The following is a 10,586-nucleotide window of genomic DNA, read 5'->3' as shown; positions in this document are numbered from 1 at the left end:
GCCCCCGGCCGCGCCCCTCGGGGCTCTCGGCGGGGGGGGGGGGGGCCCGCCGCCCGGGGGGCGGGCGGCCGCCTACAAGCAGTCGAAAGCGCAGAGGGCGCGGACTATGGCTTTGTACAACCCCATTCCCGTCCGGCAGAACTGTTTCACCGTCAACAGATCCCTGTTCATCTTCGGAGAAGATAACATTGTCAGGAAATACGCCAAGAAGCTCATCGATTGGCCATATCCTTTCTTGCCCACCGTAACCCCCCTTCCCCTTTTGCATTTCTTCGGGTGAGGGGGGAAACCTAGCATGGAATTTGTCCCCCACCCCCTTCCTGGTGCCAATTTGCCCCTTTGCTGAACTGCACTCTTTTTACTTCAGTGCATTTAAGGCGCAAGCTTGGTGCCGTGGAGACCGGTTTGTGCACTAGTGTTTTTTGAGGTAAGGCTTTTGCTTTTTGATTTTTCCTGTGTGGAAATCTCTAGCATCCCTGGGTGCATGATGTTGCAGTGTCTGCCCCTTTCTGAGCTGAGCTTTGTCTAATTTCCAGCCCCCACGCCCCATTTCTTCACAAGCTGCTCTCTACGTAGATTGGGTTGTCCTTAATCTCAGGGCTTCTTTCATAATCAATTCCCCGTTTTCCTCCCTTTAAACCAGCCTCTCTGCATCCATCCCCACCAGCTGGGGTGACACCTGCACTGTCTGCCTGTAGGGAAATCGAGGCTCCATGAGGGGATTTATCAGTTCAGAAGGTCCAAGAGCACTGGGCAAAAACCTTGAATACAAGTAGAGAAATGAATAAATAAAACAGGCTTTTGGTTGGGGACTCACCTAACTCTGGGGACCAAGTTTAAGTTCCACTAAAAGTGGAGTGAGTGCGTGTCTGTCAGGGGAGGCAATCTCTGTTGCCACAGCCAAACAGCTCAAAGTTGCAGTTCTTTTCTGAGCCAAGGAAGAGCATCTCGTCAGGGTCCATCCTTTCCTTGGGCCGGATTGGGTACTCCTGCTTCTTAGTGCTTGACCCAGCTGGTGCTCTCCCAGTGCCCACGATTCAGGCAGATCTGCTGGGCCCGAATTCATCAGTTGAGTGCCAGAGGTGTGAAAGTAATCTGTCTCTGTCTAGCTCCAAAGGAACTGCTCTCCAGAAAGAGCTGCTGGTGGTGGTGGTGGTGGTGGGGGGGGGGTTTCCAAGTGAGTCAAAAGGCAGTTCTGATTCATGAGAGAGTGAGGTTTGCCGTGTTGAAGAACAGGCCTGAGGCCTGGCAGTCAAGAGCCTGGGAAGAGGGATGAGTTTTGCCTCGGTTTTCCAGAATGCCTGTGACTTTTGGGCTGCTGAAGCTGGGCCTGGTGCCTGCTGGAGCTGCCACTGTCCTTTCGCTGCTGGCTAGGAGGCCTGGGCTCAGGGTGGCAGTGAGGCAAGGGGTGATGTGTCAGGCCAGCTCCTGTTCATCCCTCCTTCACCTTCTCTTTGGGCCTGAGGCTGGGGAGTCTGGGCAGTTAGGTCTCCTCCTCCTCCTCCTCCCTGTACCCACCCAGCCTGTGGCATGGGGTCTCAATCCTTTCATAGGCGTAAGTGGCTTTACAGCTTTCACCCCCATTATCTCAATTATTCCTTACACAAACCCTGTGGGATGGGTCTTAGCCCCATTTTACCAGAGAAGCTCAGAGAGGTTAAGTGATTCCTGAAGGTCACACAGCAATTGAGCATGGAGGAGCAGTACAGTGTACATGATTTGGACTTCCTTAGATCTGAGTTTGAATCTGTCTTTACCACACAGAAGTTCCCCCTGATCTCAGGTGCTGCCTCTTCCCCATTATCTTCACTTCCTCTCCTCCCATTCTCTTCAGTCCATTTCAGCCAGGCCCTTGCCTCCAACTCCCAGTAGGAGCTGTTCTCATGAAGGTTACCAATAACCCTCACCCCAGACCGCTCTCCTGAGCTCCAGGCTCAGGTATGCAGCTGCCCCCCTGACTCTCCATTTGGCTGCCTAATGGGCATTTCACCCCAGCATGCCCAGGTACACGCGCTCGTCCTTCCCCAGCCCGCTCAGTCTGCAGCCAGCCCCATCCCAGCCTCCCTGGTGCTCTGGGCAGGTTTAATCAAGTGCACCCAGTGCAGGCTGCTGATTAGGCATCGAACTGCCTTGTTCTTCACTATGAATTGGACTCCTGGCAGGACCATTAGAAATTGAGGGTGGTGGGGTGGTAAAGAGGATGAGCAGGAGGCAAGCTAGTGCTGTGGTGTTAAACATGGGGTAGTCTTGTAGACAGCAGACTTTGATGCTTGTGAGGGAGATTTCTTGGGCAGGATGTACCTGCAAAGGAGGCCCCTCCTCTTCACCCCTATTCTCCCCGCACCCAGGTGTGCAGCAGTGAGACTGCTGGAGTTGCTTTGGGTCTCTAGTGTCAGCCCAGCACGAGGCTCGCTCCCCGCAGGGCCTGAGCATCACCCCAGCACCCCCACCCTAGTCTCTGGCCTTCCCCTCCTTCCTGCCTAGTTCCCCGCTTCAGCAGCTCCGCGATTGGCTGGCGCGTGGTGCTTCTAGGCAGCACCCCTCATTAGAAGCGAAGGAGCATCTCTAAGCAGATATTCTTCCTGCTGCTGTTGGCATCCTCCCACAACCACCCCTGGCTCGGCTTCTCTCTCCCCCCCTGCACTCCCCTCCCCCACCCGCCCCCACAGAGTGATCCCGGGCCATGCAGTGCCTGAGTTGAACGTGTCCAGGGTGGGGGTTAGGGGCGGGGGAGGAGTCCGGTCCCTGCAGTCACGCCTGCCTGTGCACCGCACAAAGCGGACAGATCTCATTGTGCTGCGTGCTGCGGCTGCAAATGCTCCTCTAGGCCGTTCTCTGCCGATTTCCCCGCTGGGTCCCCCTCCCTCGCCGGTCTTTTACAAGTCTTTAAATTTTCCCACCCACCAGGTGCTGCTTTGCTGTGCCCCTCTCTTAGGGGCGTGCTCATTCAGACAGGCGCCCTCCCGTTTCCTTGCAGTACACAAAACCGCCCGGCCGCCCGACGGGTGGCAAACGTGCCAGCAGCCATGGTTGGCACTTCATACAGCGCCGCCGAAACTCCCTTGGCAGCCCTGAGATTCCCAGTCTGCCGGGTCCAGCACCTTGGGTACTTCCAGCTGGGGCAGGGCTGCCGGGCTGGTAAATGCAGCACGTTTCCTATACCACGCGGTCGCCTCTTTTCACGTTTTCTCTTCTGCTGCACAGACAACGCCTTTCCGCCAGGCGTTGTGAGCGTAAGGTGATGTTGTGAGTTTTACTCCTCCCTTTCCTTGTTTTTGGCGAAAATGGGCCAAAGAGAGTCAAAGGAGTTGATTTCAGCATCATGCTCAGTGCCTTGACCATGAGCCCTGTCCCAATGGTCTCTTCTGTCCCCATAGTTGGAAATTTCACAGTGGTTCTACAGCGTGTAGACTCTGGTAAGTGTTCAGAGAACATCTGCTAACTGTTTAGTGGAGCTGGGTTGGAAAATTTAAAATACACCATGTTTGCTTTTTTTCCTCCTGGCTGTATAACGTAATTGACTAATACGTTCCCTCTGGTGGTGACCACGTGGAAACATTGTGCTTGTGTAGGTTCTGCATTTTCTCCAAAACCTTACCTAAGTTCCTAGTCTCACCTTCCCTTCCTTTCTAAACACCCAGCTTCCTGAAATATCTAGCTTTTTCTTACTGGGAGTCAGTATGGGTAGTGGTTACCTATAAAGCTTTGGGGCTAGGCTGCTTGGCTTCAAATTCTAGTTCCTTCACCAGCTCTGTGACCTTGAAAAGTTGCTTCATTACTCTGTGACTCAGTTTCCTTATGTGTAAAATGAAGATGTTGATAATGAGTTACTGGGAGAATTAAATGAGTTGATATATGTCAAGTGCCTACAACATTACCTAAGTACCCAGAAAACACTGGCTATTATTATTAATGGAATCCTTCAGAAATTTCAGCGTGCCTGAAGGGAGGGGTGTTAGTTCAAGGTGAAGTCTTCTAGATTCCTGCCTCTCAAAGAGAGAAAGGAGCTCCATCTGCATCACATGGGAGCCTGCTCAAAATTCATAGTCCTGAGCTTCACTTCAGACCTGCTGAATGAAAATCTGCATTTTAATAGGATCCCCAGGTGATTAGTATGCACATTAAAGTTTGGGAAATATTTCTCTGCCCTTTGTAAGGGCCAAATTTTCCAAAAGAAAAGGAAGATTGTTCAGAAAACTTGTCAAGACCTGCCTTGGTACATGACATTCCGTGTGCTTGAGGATTTTGGATGCTCGTACTCTATGACACATATGAGACTTTTATTGGCCGCAGGTCACTGTAGGACCAGGAAGATTAGTGGTCTCTTCATGCTGCATATTACTGGACTCAAGTCATATTGGTATGAAAAGATGAGTTAAGTAAAAGGAAGATCTAATTTATGCTTGTAGAATCCTCTGACTTGGAGGGGGGAGGGTAATCCTATCCAGTTATTAATAGGGGAGCTCTAGTTCTTATGGGAAGAGATGCCTAAGATAACCCAGATTTGGCATGAAAGATGGTTGCAAGTCAACAGCCCACTCTGAATGTGTTTCATTTTTCTTGGAAGCTACATCTGCATAGGGAGATAATTTTATTTTCTTATGGCACTTTCTTCTGCAGTGGATACCATAACCTTTTTGAAAATGCTAATCTGATTTAGAATGTGATATTACATTTTATATGATTCCTCCTTTTCTTTCTTGCTTATCTAATACAGCTAACAAAAGGGTTCTCTTCTCAGGCAACAGGCTCTTCTGAGTGCCATCCCAGGTTCACTGTGCTGCATGCTTACCGCTGTAACTCTTCTGTGCCCAGAGCCAGTTACCCTGTGAACATACAGGACCTGTCGCATGGCTTATCAAATGCCCACACTTGTTTGCTCTTTTCCAGGTCCGGAGGTGAAGGGAAGAAATGGTGTGTCTGACTCAGAGACTCTGTACCATAGATGGGCAATAGGGAACTCTTCCCCAACCCATTTGGTTATCTCAGCAGAACAGCACATGTTTCATGTGGAAATGAACATAATTTAAAGGAGGAAGATCAAATCTGTTTGCAGCCACTGAGATGATGAAGCTCATTATAATGAACCTGTGGATATCCGTGCATGTCATAGAGAATTTCATTGTATCCCCAAAGGACTCTGGCTATGGGTCAGAGGTTATGTGCTTAATTATGGTGAATTTCCCATTGTAAATTGTCCATTTATTTTGGAGGATTTTGGTGAGGATTACTAAAAGTTTTAGTTTCCAAATCTCCCATGTTAGCTCATACTTTTCTCCTGCTTTGGTTGCCTATAAATATACAGCTCCTTGCAGAATAGTAGTCCTGGTAAGAATTTCAGGTTTAATTTAACTCTAGTGGATCATGAGTCACGTGTCTTTATTAGGGCAGAAGGCGGCAGCTAACAAAGATGAAGTCAGTAATTATATCCTATGATCAAATAATGCAGAAAGTCTTTACATCTTCCATGTACTTGTGCATGGATGCAGATGGTGAAACACACAACATTGTAGCTGGCACTGAAGCTGAGGGACAAAGGTTTTCATTTTCTGAGGCTCCCAGGACAATCTCTGAATTATCTGTTGGCTTTGCTCTTGATATGTGGTGTGGGTAAGATTTCCTCTGGAAACCAGGCCATGATTTGTTGTGGGGACAATTGCAATTGGGATGCAGCCTGAAAAGCGAGTTGGAGTGAAGGAGTTTGACAGAAATGAAATGACTTGAGGATGGAGACAAAAATATCTTGGATGTGATAGTGTCTGTTGGCTTGCATCTCATTATTTCCCTACTTTCCTCCACTTGCTTTCCTTGCAATAGGCTCAGTGCACGTATGAATTAAAGGAGGAGGAGGAAAATAGCAAGAACAGGCCTTCATTTTTTCTTCTGAAACATCCAGACTCTGGAATTATTAGCTCCATTCAAACTTGCTTAACTCTTTTTAGCTGTTATACAAAATGTAGGTGTCTTCCCCCCCTCAAACTCTGCTGCTTTCTCCCTCTTTATAAGAGCATCTGGTTCTTTAATCTTCCTCTTCTTGGTTAACATAAAACTGAGTGAAGATTTGCTAAGCTACAGAACTCTGCAAACCCTTTGACTCCACGTTTTTGATCAGCAGATCAGTAGCCTTCCTTGTGTTGTTTGTAGGGCCGCGGTGCAGTCCGGTCCATCAGAGGCGACTCTGCTCATCTTATTTTATATATCATTGACCACAAAGACATAAAAGAGGGAACCTAAATGCAACTGTGATTAATACTCTTTTCTTCCAGGAGAGATAAACCAGGTCTTTACTTCCTCTTTTTGCCCAGTCTTCCACCCATCTTTCTATCTTTGTATATTTCTCTGTCTCTCATTTTTAGGTTCAGCTTTGGTGAATAATTCATTGTATGTGTGGGTTTTTCTAGGATTTTCAGAAATGGAAGATTATTTGTCTTCCTCTTGGATGTAATTAAGGCCTCTTATAGAGGGCCGGCTTCAGAAATCAACTTTTTCTGTAGATGCTCAGTTTTCTACAGTGGGACCGTGACACAAGAGAAAGATAGCTGGGGGAAAAATGTTTTAACATGCTTTTTCTTGCCGTTTTTGTGACTGCCCCCTACCCAGCCCTGTTGCATTTGGGTGCCCCATAAATACACAGCTACTCTCCTCCTCTACTCAGAGACCATTGTTAACTAGGAGGTATTTATATCCCCCAAGTACCCGTCACTCTGAATCCTCTCATCATCTTGAGAGTTTTCACCCCGATAAATGCTGAACCTCTGACCTAAGAAGCCAGCTTCTGTAACCATTTCTTTCTAAATTCTGGTGTGAATTCACATAGGAATGGGGGGTTGGAGAGAGCAGGCACAAAAATTAGTGTATAACACCCCAGCACCACCACTACTACCACCACCCACCTTGTGGCAATCCCCTTCAAAGAGGGATAGAAATATCAGGGACTTGGATCAATGTTTCTCTTCCCAAGCCTCCTAAACCTACACAGAGAGGACTTGTGTGTGGAGTCACCTATCGTGTTTCCAGCATCCATCTTAATTAAGGACAGAAAGTACAATGCAAAGTTTTTAGACTCCTTCAACCTAGTGGTGTCTTATGTGGTAGGTCCATTTTGGGGAGATGCCTGTGGTGTATCTTTGCTTGTTGAGTACTCCGAATATGTTTCCTTAATTTTTCATTGCCTGCGTCTTTGCCCAATCTTCAGCTATAAACCCTGGTGAACCCACACGTCCCCATCTAGAAGATGTGTCCTTAAGAGGGGAAGATGGGCCAAATTAAAAAGAACAGCAGTAAATGACTTTAAAAAGTGTCAATTATCCAAGATATCCCCCTGGCAGAGTAGTGGATATTTCTTAGGACTTTCTTTTCTTATTGCATTTTGAGCTCCGACTTTGTAGGACTAAACAGTTTCACCCTCAGTCCTCTTGCACATGTATATATATATATATATATATATATATATATATATATATATATATTAAAAGGGGGCTTGAAATAGACCCACTTTTAAAGCAGTAGTTCATCCCAGAAGCAGGTGGGCAAGGCTTGGGGCTAAAATGCCCAGCTAGGCTACAGCCACAGGCTCCTGTGGTCCAGCCACATGGGGGGTTTCAGAGGGAGGCCCTGCCTGCCACCTGTGCCCAGTATGGTCTTTTTGCCTGTGGGTCGCTGTTGCAACTCTGCATAATTTTGAGTCTATATTTTTGGCTGCATTTGGCCCTGCTGCATTTGAGCTGCCTCTGTTCCCCATCTCTGAAGAATTTGGAAAGCCTTTTTCAGGTGTACTCCGAAGCTTTCTGAAGCCTTGTTTCATTAAGGGGGGTTTGTCCTTATTTCCTCCTCCTCCTCTTTAGGGAAGGAATAAAAAGGATGTGGCTGGTCGATGGGTAACAAGTTAGGGGGGAAAAGAAGAAATGCTGTGGTCATTGTCATGGGTGGAGCCTTGCTGGTGGTTGCCTCTGTACCATTTCCATTTCCAAGATGCAGGGCATTGGGAGTGGCCTCCTGGGCCAGACAGGAGGCTCTGAAAACCAGTGTCAGGAGGAAAATTAGTCCTTACTAGTCTTTCCCAGCCTTCAGCTAAGCTGTAGGCTGGAAGTTTTTCTAACTTTCTATGCCTCTTTCTCAATTTCCACACCATTGTCTCATGGGGCTAGTCAGAGTCAAAAAGCATGAAATGGATTTTCAACAGTCACTCACTTACGTCTTGGCAATTTCCAGCTGTGTGTTCCTGGGAGTGATTTTGCTGCTTTTCTGTCAGTGGCTATTCCTTCTTGCAGGTGATTTCCACTGGCATCAAGGCTAATTCCTTTGTGTTGAAATCAGACATATGCAGTCGACCTGTTTCATCTACACCACTGGCTCTCCGGCTCTGGTGTCTCAGAATCACTTTGTTAAGCTACAGATTATTGGACCCCACTCCCAGCGTTTCCCATTCAGCAGGTCTGAAATAGGGACCGGGAAGTTTCATGTATCCCAAGTTCCCAGGTGATACTGATGCTGCTGGTCTCGTAACCAAACTTTTAGAACCACTGTCTTCACGGTTTTGTTTCTGCCAAGCAGTGACTTTAGAGAAGGTCAGTCTTAAAAATTGCTGAGGAGATTCCCCATCCTAAATCTCTCATACACTGGCCTAAAGCCCAATGCTTTTTCTTTAGGTTTGTTCAGTGAGGCTTCAAAACTTCTCTGTCAAAATGCAGGTCATTTTGGGAGTGGGGACATATTAAACTACTATATGACATTATCAGTGTCCAGTTAGTTCTTCTTTCTGGCCTTATAACTGAGAGCAGGCTCTTCTGAGAATGGACATGCCCCATTAAATTTCAGCACCTAGCATAGTGCTGGCACATGGTAGCATTCAGAAAGCTTTTGTTGAATGATTTATAATTAAATCAGTTACTATTGATTTAACAAGCATCAGTGAAATGCCTGTATGTGTGTAGTGTTGACCTGACCAGCACCTGTAGGACCAGGTATGACCCTACTTGTGGGACAGGAGGTTGCAAGTGGGTGGTTTGAGGGCATTGAGTGGCTGAGAGGGGAGTGAAGGGTCATCACATGGGGATTGGGAGGTTGTAAAAGACAAACTTTATCTACTTCACTATTTTGCTAAGGATTGCCCCAGTTTCTTTGCTACCCGATGTGGGCTTCCCACTGTTAAAAAAAAATACTGAGTATTTGTTATCTGGCATTTTGTTACACAGAACTCTTTATTAATCAGCACCCAGAGATCTATAGTATAACCCAGAGATCTATAGTATAATGACAATTGGGATTTGTAACGATGGCCCCTAGGCACCACGTAATGCTGTAATGCTTTCTCAATATTTCCAACGAAGCATTTATTACATTACATTCAACATAGTTTGAATGGTGTGTGCACTTCATTGTACGAGTATTCTGAGCTTTTGCAAATTATAATCTGTATTGATGAGGTAAAGTAGCTCTTTGTCGCTTTTTTTGTTGTTAAATTAACCAAAGTGCTCTTCTCTAGCTACAACATATAACGTAGGCATTGCAGCACTGTTCTAGAAATCAGTTCTTTCATCTCTAGAAATACTGTAGGACCTGGAAGTGAATCCTGATGCAATTGTCATATCATTAGGTGATGGTTAGAATAAAGTCATTATTTTAAAAATGGATTGATAGCTCAGCAGGCTTTAGATTTACTGGGCAAGTTCCCCAGCTGGTAAGCTGGTATTACATCTAACTGAGTGTGCTTGTTTCTGTAGCTAATGTTGAAAATGCACCATGAAGATTTCCAAGAGAGCTTTCAACAGGCATCTCAGCCAGAGGTTGTCAGATGATGCCTTCCCCAACTTGACTCTGAATTATCCAACTTTTGTGCCTTGAGCTTTTTTCCGTGCTCTTTTATACTCCCATCTCCCTTCTCCTCGATCAGTTCAGGTGATGTCGAACTCAGATGGCTCAATTGCAGGTGATAGTCCTCAGGTTCTTAAGGGTCACTTCTAAACTCTATGAGACTTTAGGGTTGGGAATACCCCGAGTGGCTTTCTAGATGGTGTCTAGATGACTCTTTGGAGTATTGGGACCATTAGGTCCTTCTACTATAGTGTTTATTTGCTTTCCATATAGCAATCATAAATCCTATTGAAATGTGATTGATGCTGTGGACCCCTCTCTCCTGAAAAATCCACATACAATTTTGCATTCAATTACAAGTGTCAGTGAATCACAATTTAAAAATACCTACTGTGTTAGAAAATTCCCACAATCTGGGATGTTGAGATGCTGGGCTATCAGGGACGGTAATTCCCAACCAAACATTGAAATCTTTATGTGCAAGTATGACAGGAACTCCAGGTGAAGGAGCTACAGAGATATGTTTGTGCTAGTCTGTCAGGCAGACTGCCATGAGAGAACACAAACATTTTAACCAAAGAGCATTAATTCAATAGAAGATCTCTTTCTACATCACACTTGATAGATGGCCATCAAGCTTGAGTACTCACAGTGACAGGGTGCTCTTCTGTTATTAAAAAAGTAAGGTATAGGGGCCAGCCCGTGGCTCACTCGGGAGAGTGCGGTGCTGATAACACCAAGGCCACGGGTTCGGATCCCATATAGGGATGGCC

The 10,586-nt window shown here is 46.4% G+C and overlaps 1 protein-coding gene across 3 annotated transcripts in view; it reads left to right on the top strand.

Moving 5' to 3' along the window:
* The window catches only part of CACNA1E (calcium channel, voltage-dependent, R type, alpha 1E subunit), a 344,242-nt gene that overhangs the window by 453 nt on the left and 333,203 nt on the right, over positions 1-10,586 (top strand). The gene's annotated exons all lie outside the window — the stretch shown is intronic.

Source organism: Galeopterus variegatus, unplaced genomic scaffold (assembly GCF_000696425.1).
Source record: "Galeopterus variegatus unplaced genomic scaffold, G_variegatus-3.0.2 Scaffold314, whole genome shotgun sequence".
Classification (NCBI taxonomy): Eukaryota; Metazoa; Chordata; class Mammalia; order Dermoptera; family Cynocephalidae; genus Galeopterus; species Galeopterus variegatus.
This window is presented reverse-complemented; position numbering and strand designations above follow the sequence as displayed.